This window comes from Limulus polyphemus, unplaced genomic scaffold, assembly GCF_000517525.1.
Source record: "Limulus polyphemus unplaced genomic scaffold, Limulus_polyphemus-2.1.2 Scaffold191, whole genome shotgun sequence".
Taxonomy (NCBI): Eukaryota; Metazoa; Arthropoda; class Merostomata; order Xiphosura; family Limulidae; genus Limulus; species Limulus polyphemus.
Genome location: NW_013665801.1, coordinates 686,977 through 693,488, shown reverse-complemented (window position 1 = coordinate 693,488; position 6,512 = coordinate 686,977).

Sequence of the window (6,512 nt, the reverse complement as noted above, 5' to 3'; positions counted from 1 at the left end):
ACTCCTCTACTCTTATCGGTCGTCTAAAAGTACACTTGTGATGACTGTAAAGCTACATATATTAGCAAAACAAGACGCCAATTACAAATTTGTGCCTATTGAATATATAGGAGGTTTAAGCAGAACCGGTCAACCACTCCTAAGTCCATATTCTTCTCCCATTCATCATAAAATCAAATTAGTAAACACCCTTTATCTAGTGATAACTTCAAAAGACTGCCACAGAATTTTCAAACTACGAGCTTTTGGTCAAAGAAGGTATATGTATCTCAAACGAACATATAAGTCTAAATAATAATTTCAGCTCCCCTTGTTTTAATATATTCATTTTATTAAACTGTATTCTTAACTTTTATAAAATTGACTTATTCATTCCTCTATCTATATGTTGTATACATCTTTTTTCTCCTTATTAAATCTTATGTTGCTAATTGTTTTATATACATATGTATGTATACATGTCTATGTTGTATGTTTGTTTGTTTTTAATTATGCACAAAGCTACATAAGGGCTATCTGTGCTCTGCCCACCACGGGTATCGAAACCCGGTTTCCAGCGTTGTAAGTCCGCAGACATACCGCTGTGCCACTGGGGAGCTATGTTGTATGAAAATATTTTACATCACTGATGGTGGAATGTGTAAATACCGAAACGTCCGAATATTAAACATGTTGTTTTCCTTTACCGTGGTGATCCAGTTTTTAGAAGCTAGTGAACATTATAATCTTTAAGATATTTAATTATTAACGTGTTGATAGAACATTTAACGAAAAAAAAATAACAATAAGATTCTAATTTTCATAATGACATATCCTGATCATTAATTATTGTTACACGAGTTTTAGAGACATATCACTTGATCAAATCTTATTGAAAGAATAAATATTTGTCAGCAAAATATTTATTAATTAAGTTTTTGTGTGTAACAAGGAAAGCTGTGTGAGTTTTTAGATACGGTCGCACATTTTCGTTAGACTTTCAGGAATTTGTACGAGGCTTATGTAGTTAACACGTTTAAGTTTGTTATTTTATAATTATTGCACTTGTTAATATTAGTTTATCCGATGTAAAAAAAAAGGGCGTTGTTTTAACAGATCTATATTGTATTTTACTGCTACTATCGTGATTAATTTAAAAAGTAGCAAATAAGGAAACTTTAACGTGTTTTTTACTTATACGTTTACAAATGTAAATTCCTGTACACAGAGAGAACATATAGAACGCATTTAGCATAAAACAGTCATAGTTTCTTAGGATGTGAGGAGGATATAATTTTAGTTTTTTCTTTTGGTTGACAAAATACATTTTATCTGAGAAAGATTAAACAGACTTATTACGTAGAAATTGTTTGTTATTAAACATACGGCTAAACAACGTGATATTTGTGCTGCGCCCACCAGGGGTATCGAAACCTGGTTTTTAGCGTTGAAAGCCTTTAGATCTACCACTGAGCCACCGGTGGGGGTGGGGGTGGTCATAGAAGTAGCAATTGTATAGTAAACACTAACGTATGTAAGCTGAGCTGATAGTTGAAATTTACACTATTTAATACTTATCGTATACGAGAAATTATCAATTAAATCATCAAAGATTTAAAGTAGTTCAACTGCACCTGCTCGCGTGATCTGAGATCGAAATTACTGTTAGCTCTTTTGTCACCAAATTACATCTTATAACATGGTATCTTAATCGCCAATGCGAAACGTTTTACCTCAAGATACTACACCTGGCCTCCATTGATATGTTTTGTTTTATGTGATTAGATTTGTGATAAAACGTTGAACGTGAAACAATGTGGTATTATGTATGTAGAGCAATACGTTAACAATGGGGGTTAGGTCAGGAAGCTTAGAATGTGTCATGATATATACGTCCTGAATGTGTCATGATAATATGCATCCTGAATGTGTCATGATATATACATCCTGAATGTGTCATGATAATATACATCCTGAATGTGTCATGATATATGCATCCTAAATGTGTCATGATATATACATCCTGAATGTGTCATGATATATGTATCCTCAATGTGTCATGATATATACATCTTGAATGTGTCATGATATATACATTGTAATGAATTTATCATTATGTATTTATTTTTAATATGAACGTTTTTTGGATTGAATTTGTATTTAGAAACATGCGTGACTTGTAGTATCAGATATGTGTTGCGTATAACGAATTTGTTATATATTTATTTTAGTGTCAACGTTTGTTTCGAATAAGTTTATATTTGAGGGCGTGTCTAGCTTACCGTGTTAGTTACGTATGGCGAAACTCCCGCCAGTTCTCCAAGGTGGAGAATATTCGTGAACACAAGAATTAACAATATATCCATTTCCGTAACCGGTATATAAGAAGTTTCTAAAAAATGTGATTCGCCTATAAAAACAACAGAGAACAGACAAATCTATTATGAAACTGTTATAACCATGTAAACTATAAACTGTGGTTTTGCTAACCCTTATCAACCGGAAAATATACGACATTTGACCAGGAACAGTTATAAATTTCGAACACCAGTGAATTCTCATCAAACGTTCATATCCTTCCAAGAATATTACTAATTTCTCATCGGACATTAGTGGCTTTATGAAAATATTATCTTACTTCAACAGTCCAACAATTCAGTGTCTGACGAAGCTAGCTAGCTTCCCGCCAGTTATATGTACGTACAACTCACTGGATATCAAGGAGTCTCTGAACTAGGAAGACGATTTTATGCTATTTGTAAGTTAGTGAAACTTCTGTTTATGAAATTGGTTTGTAATAATTAATCTTAATAGTTGCTATTGTAAATTATACTATTGTATATATACATATATTAAAACGTATTTGTTACAAAACAAAACGGTGTGAATCAATCTTGTTGGCAAATAGCGTAAATAAAATAAAATATTGGCATATTTCTAAACGTTAAATCCAAAATGCAGTTCAACTATTAAAAGTTAAATTATTTAACGCGACTTTGGATTATTTCAAATTCTCAATACGTAACAACATCTTCAATGTGTCATGATGTATACATCCTAAATGTGTCATGATATATGCATCCTGAATGTTTCGTGATATATGCATCCTGAATGTGTCATGATATATGCATCCTGAATGTGTCATGATATATGCGTTTTAAATGTGTCATGATATATACATCCTGAATGTGTCATAATATATGCATCCTGAATGTGTCATGATATATGCATTTTGAATGTGTCATGATATATGCATCCTGAATGTGTCATGATATATGCATCCTGAATGCTTCATGATATATACATCCTGAATGTGTCATGATATATGCATCCTGAATGTTTCATGATATATGCATCCTGAATGTGTCATGATATATGCATTTTGAATGTGTCATGATGTATACCTCCTGAATGTGTCATGATATATGCATTTTGAATGTGTCATGATATATACACCTGAATGTGTCATGATATGTACATCCTGAATGTGTCATGATATATGCATTTTGAATGTGTCATGATATATACTCCTGAATGTGTCATGATATATGCATACTTCTTTGAAATCCTTTCCTATACTTCCGAACCTCAGAAAGTTGTTTAGGAAGCTTTCATAATATCTTTAAGTTTTAGAAATAGAAAAACAGGGACTGGTTTTTAAACAATATAAAGATTTTATAAGTACCGGTATTTCTTTACGTATAACTGTTATAACCCATTTAATTATACGTTAGGGGCCCGGCATGGCCAGGTGGTTAGGACGCTCGACTTGCAATCTGAGGGTCGCGGGTTCGAATCCCCCTCCCACCAAACATGCTCGCTTTTTCAGCCGTGGGGGGCGTTATAATGTGACGGTCAATCCCACTATTCGTTAGTAAAAGAGTAGCCCAAGAGTTGGCGGTGGGTGGTGATGACTAGCTGCCTTTCCTCTAGTCTTACATTGCTAAATTAGGGATGGCTAACGCAGATAGCCCTCGTGTAGCTTTGCGCGAAATTCAAAAACAAACAAACAAACAAACATATGCCATCTGTCCAACATAGTATTTACCTTTAAAAGAATGCACGTATTTTCAGTACAATATAATACTAATAACAGTTTATTGAACAAAACATACTAATGTTCTTTAATAAATTATGTTGTTTTTCCTGATGAGGACTTACTTCACAGAAGTATGGTAAAAAATTGTTCGCCATTTACAGCACGTTGTGGTGAGATTATGAGTAGTTGTTCTAATTCACAACAAACAGGTGAGTTAGCTGATGTTCGTAAAAGTAAACATTTGTTAGATATTTAAAGGTATTTTAGTTTGTTTTTAAATTTCGCGCAAAGCTACGCGAGGGTTATCTGCGCTAGCCGTCCCTGATTTAGCAGTGAGACACTAGAAGGAAGATAGCTAGTCATCACCACCCACCGCCAACTCTTGGGCTACTCTTTTACCAACGAATAGTAGGATTGACCGTCACATTATAACGCCCCCACGGCTGAAAGGGCGAGCATGTTTGGTGGGACGAAGATTCGAACCCGTGGCCCGCAGATTGCGAGTCGAGCGCCCTAACCACCTGGCCATGCCGGGCCTTACTTTGAGAATAAGTTGAACTAAAGTTTACGGAAAGCTCTTTAAATCCTGTAATACGTTTTGCGAACATTTTACTAAAAGTTCGTGGAAAGCTCTTTGAAACCTATAAACGTTTTACGAACACTTCAATAAAAGTTCGTGGAAAGCTCTTTGAAACCTATAATCGTTTTAAGAACATTTTACTAAAAGTTCGTGGAAAGATCTTTGAATCCTGTTATACGTTTTGCGAACATTTTAATAAAGGTTCGTGGAAAGTTCTTTGAATCCTGTTATACGTTTTGCGAACATTTTCATAAAGGTTCGTGGAAAGTTCTTTGAGTCCTATTATACGTTTTACGAACATTTTGCTTCTACTGGAAAATAACTTTGTCGATTAAATGTTAATTTGAGTAAAATTGGCAAAGAAACTTTTTGACATCGTTTTATTGAACTACTATGAAATCTCTAGATTTTCCAGTGATTTTCTAACAAGATAATCAGTAAGTCAGTTGACCCCCTGTCCTGACGTCATAACGCGTGCCAAAACCCTGTTGTAATGACATGCTTGATATCTCCAGCGCTTTAACGAAAGTGCTGGGAAAACTGGTCTGCAGGTGATACTGCCTCGAGATATAAGAACCTAACTTCAACTACGAAGGAACATTTTAAGTGGAGCACATAAAAAGTAGGATTTACTTATAACACTACATGCCCTGTTACAAAGTTTGCTAAAAAAATAAACAAAGCTTTCAATATAAACGTGAAATGTCAAATTCTTTAAAAGTAGCTCCATATTTCTGACATCATTTTCTTTGGGTCATGTTTACTAGAAAGAAAAAAAACATTAATAAAAGTTTTTTTTAATGCAGTCCAAACCCAAATACTAAAAGCTGAATATTTTTAGGCGATTTTATGAAAATTATGATCTTTTATTTCAAAAAATGTAGCGTAGAAATAAAAATAAAGTGAAACTAAAAAAGGCCAACATTCCCAAGGGAATGCAACATGTCTCCTCTATTCGCCTTACTTAACAAGATCCTTAAAATACAGCAGATTTTAAGAGTGACTAGTGTTCAATACAGGGGAAGGGGGCATAAATTACAAAATATATATATCAGAGGGACAACAACTTAAAAAGTATCATGTAGTGAGAAAGGTGTATTAAAGCATATTAAATTGTGGCCTTATAATAAATTGGACAGTTAGTTTCTGCGTAAATAGATTTATTCACTATGACAAAAACTTCCTAGGTAATTCTTGCATTATGTGAATCAAATCACTATCATTAACCATGATAGTGGTTCATAATAAGGATCGCAAGGAACTGCACAAAACCCCAATAAAACGTTCTAGCAAAAAGCATCTTAAACAGTAAAGATTCACTCCAAACAACACTTTAAAAATTTTACTATTTATTGCTAAGGCTGTACACATATAAAAGCACGCATGTCAGATTTACAAGGAAAAGAAAATCCGCTTAAAACAGCCTGTTTGTAATTTTTCTTCTTGATATTATTCTCTTGCCATTCTACAACAAAAACGGCTCGGTATATTGCACCCAAACCTTTTGTAAAATCTATATAAATACAGTACTACTGTCTGTTGTATGCCCATGTAATTACTTCGTAGGGTGTGGATGGATCTTCACCAAAATTGGTATGGAGATTCATTAGGTCCATGTGGGGGTACATACAAACTTTCAGTTTTGCATTTTGCTTTTTTGCGGTTTTTATGGGCGTTTTCGCGTTTTTATCACTACTTCGCCACCTGTTGATAGATCGTAACCAAATCTGGCATGAAGGTTTTTTGACTCCATGTAGAGATACATACACATTTTCAGTTCTACATTTTGCGTTTTGCAGTTTTTATGTGCGTTTTTACGTGTTAGTTTTTTTGGTTTTTTTTTCACAATTACATATAAGGGAAGCAACTTTTCATGTCCTAAGATAACCTTTCATTAATCACGAATTTACATAA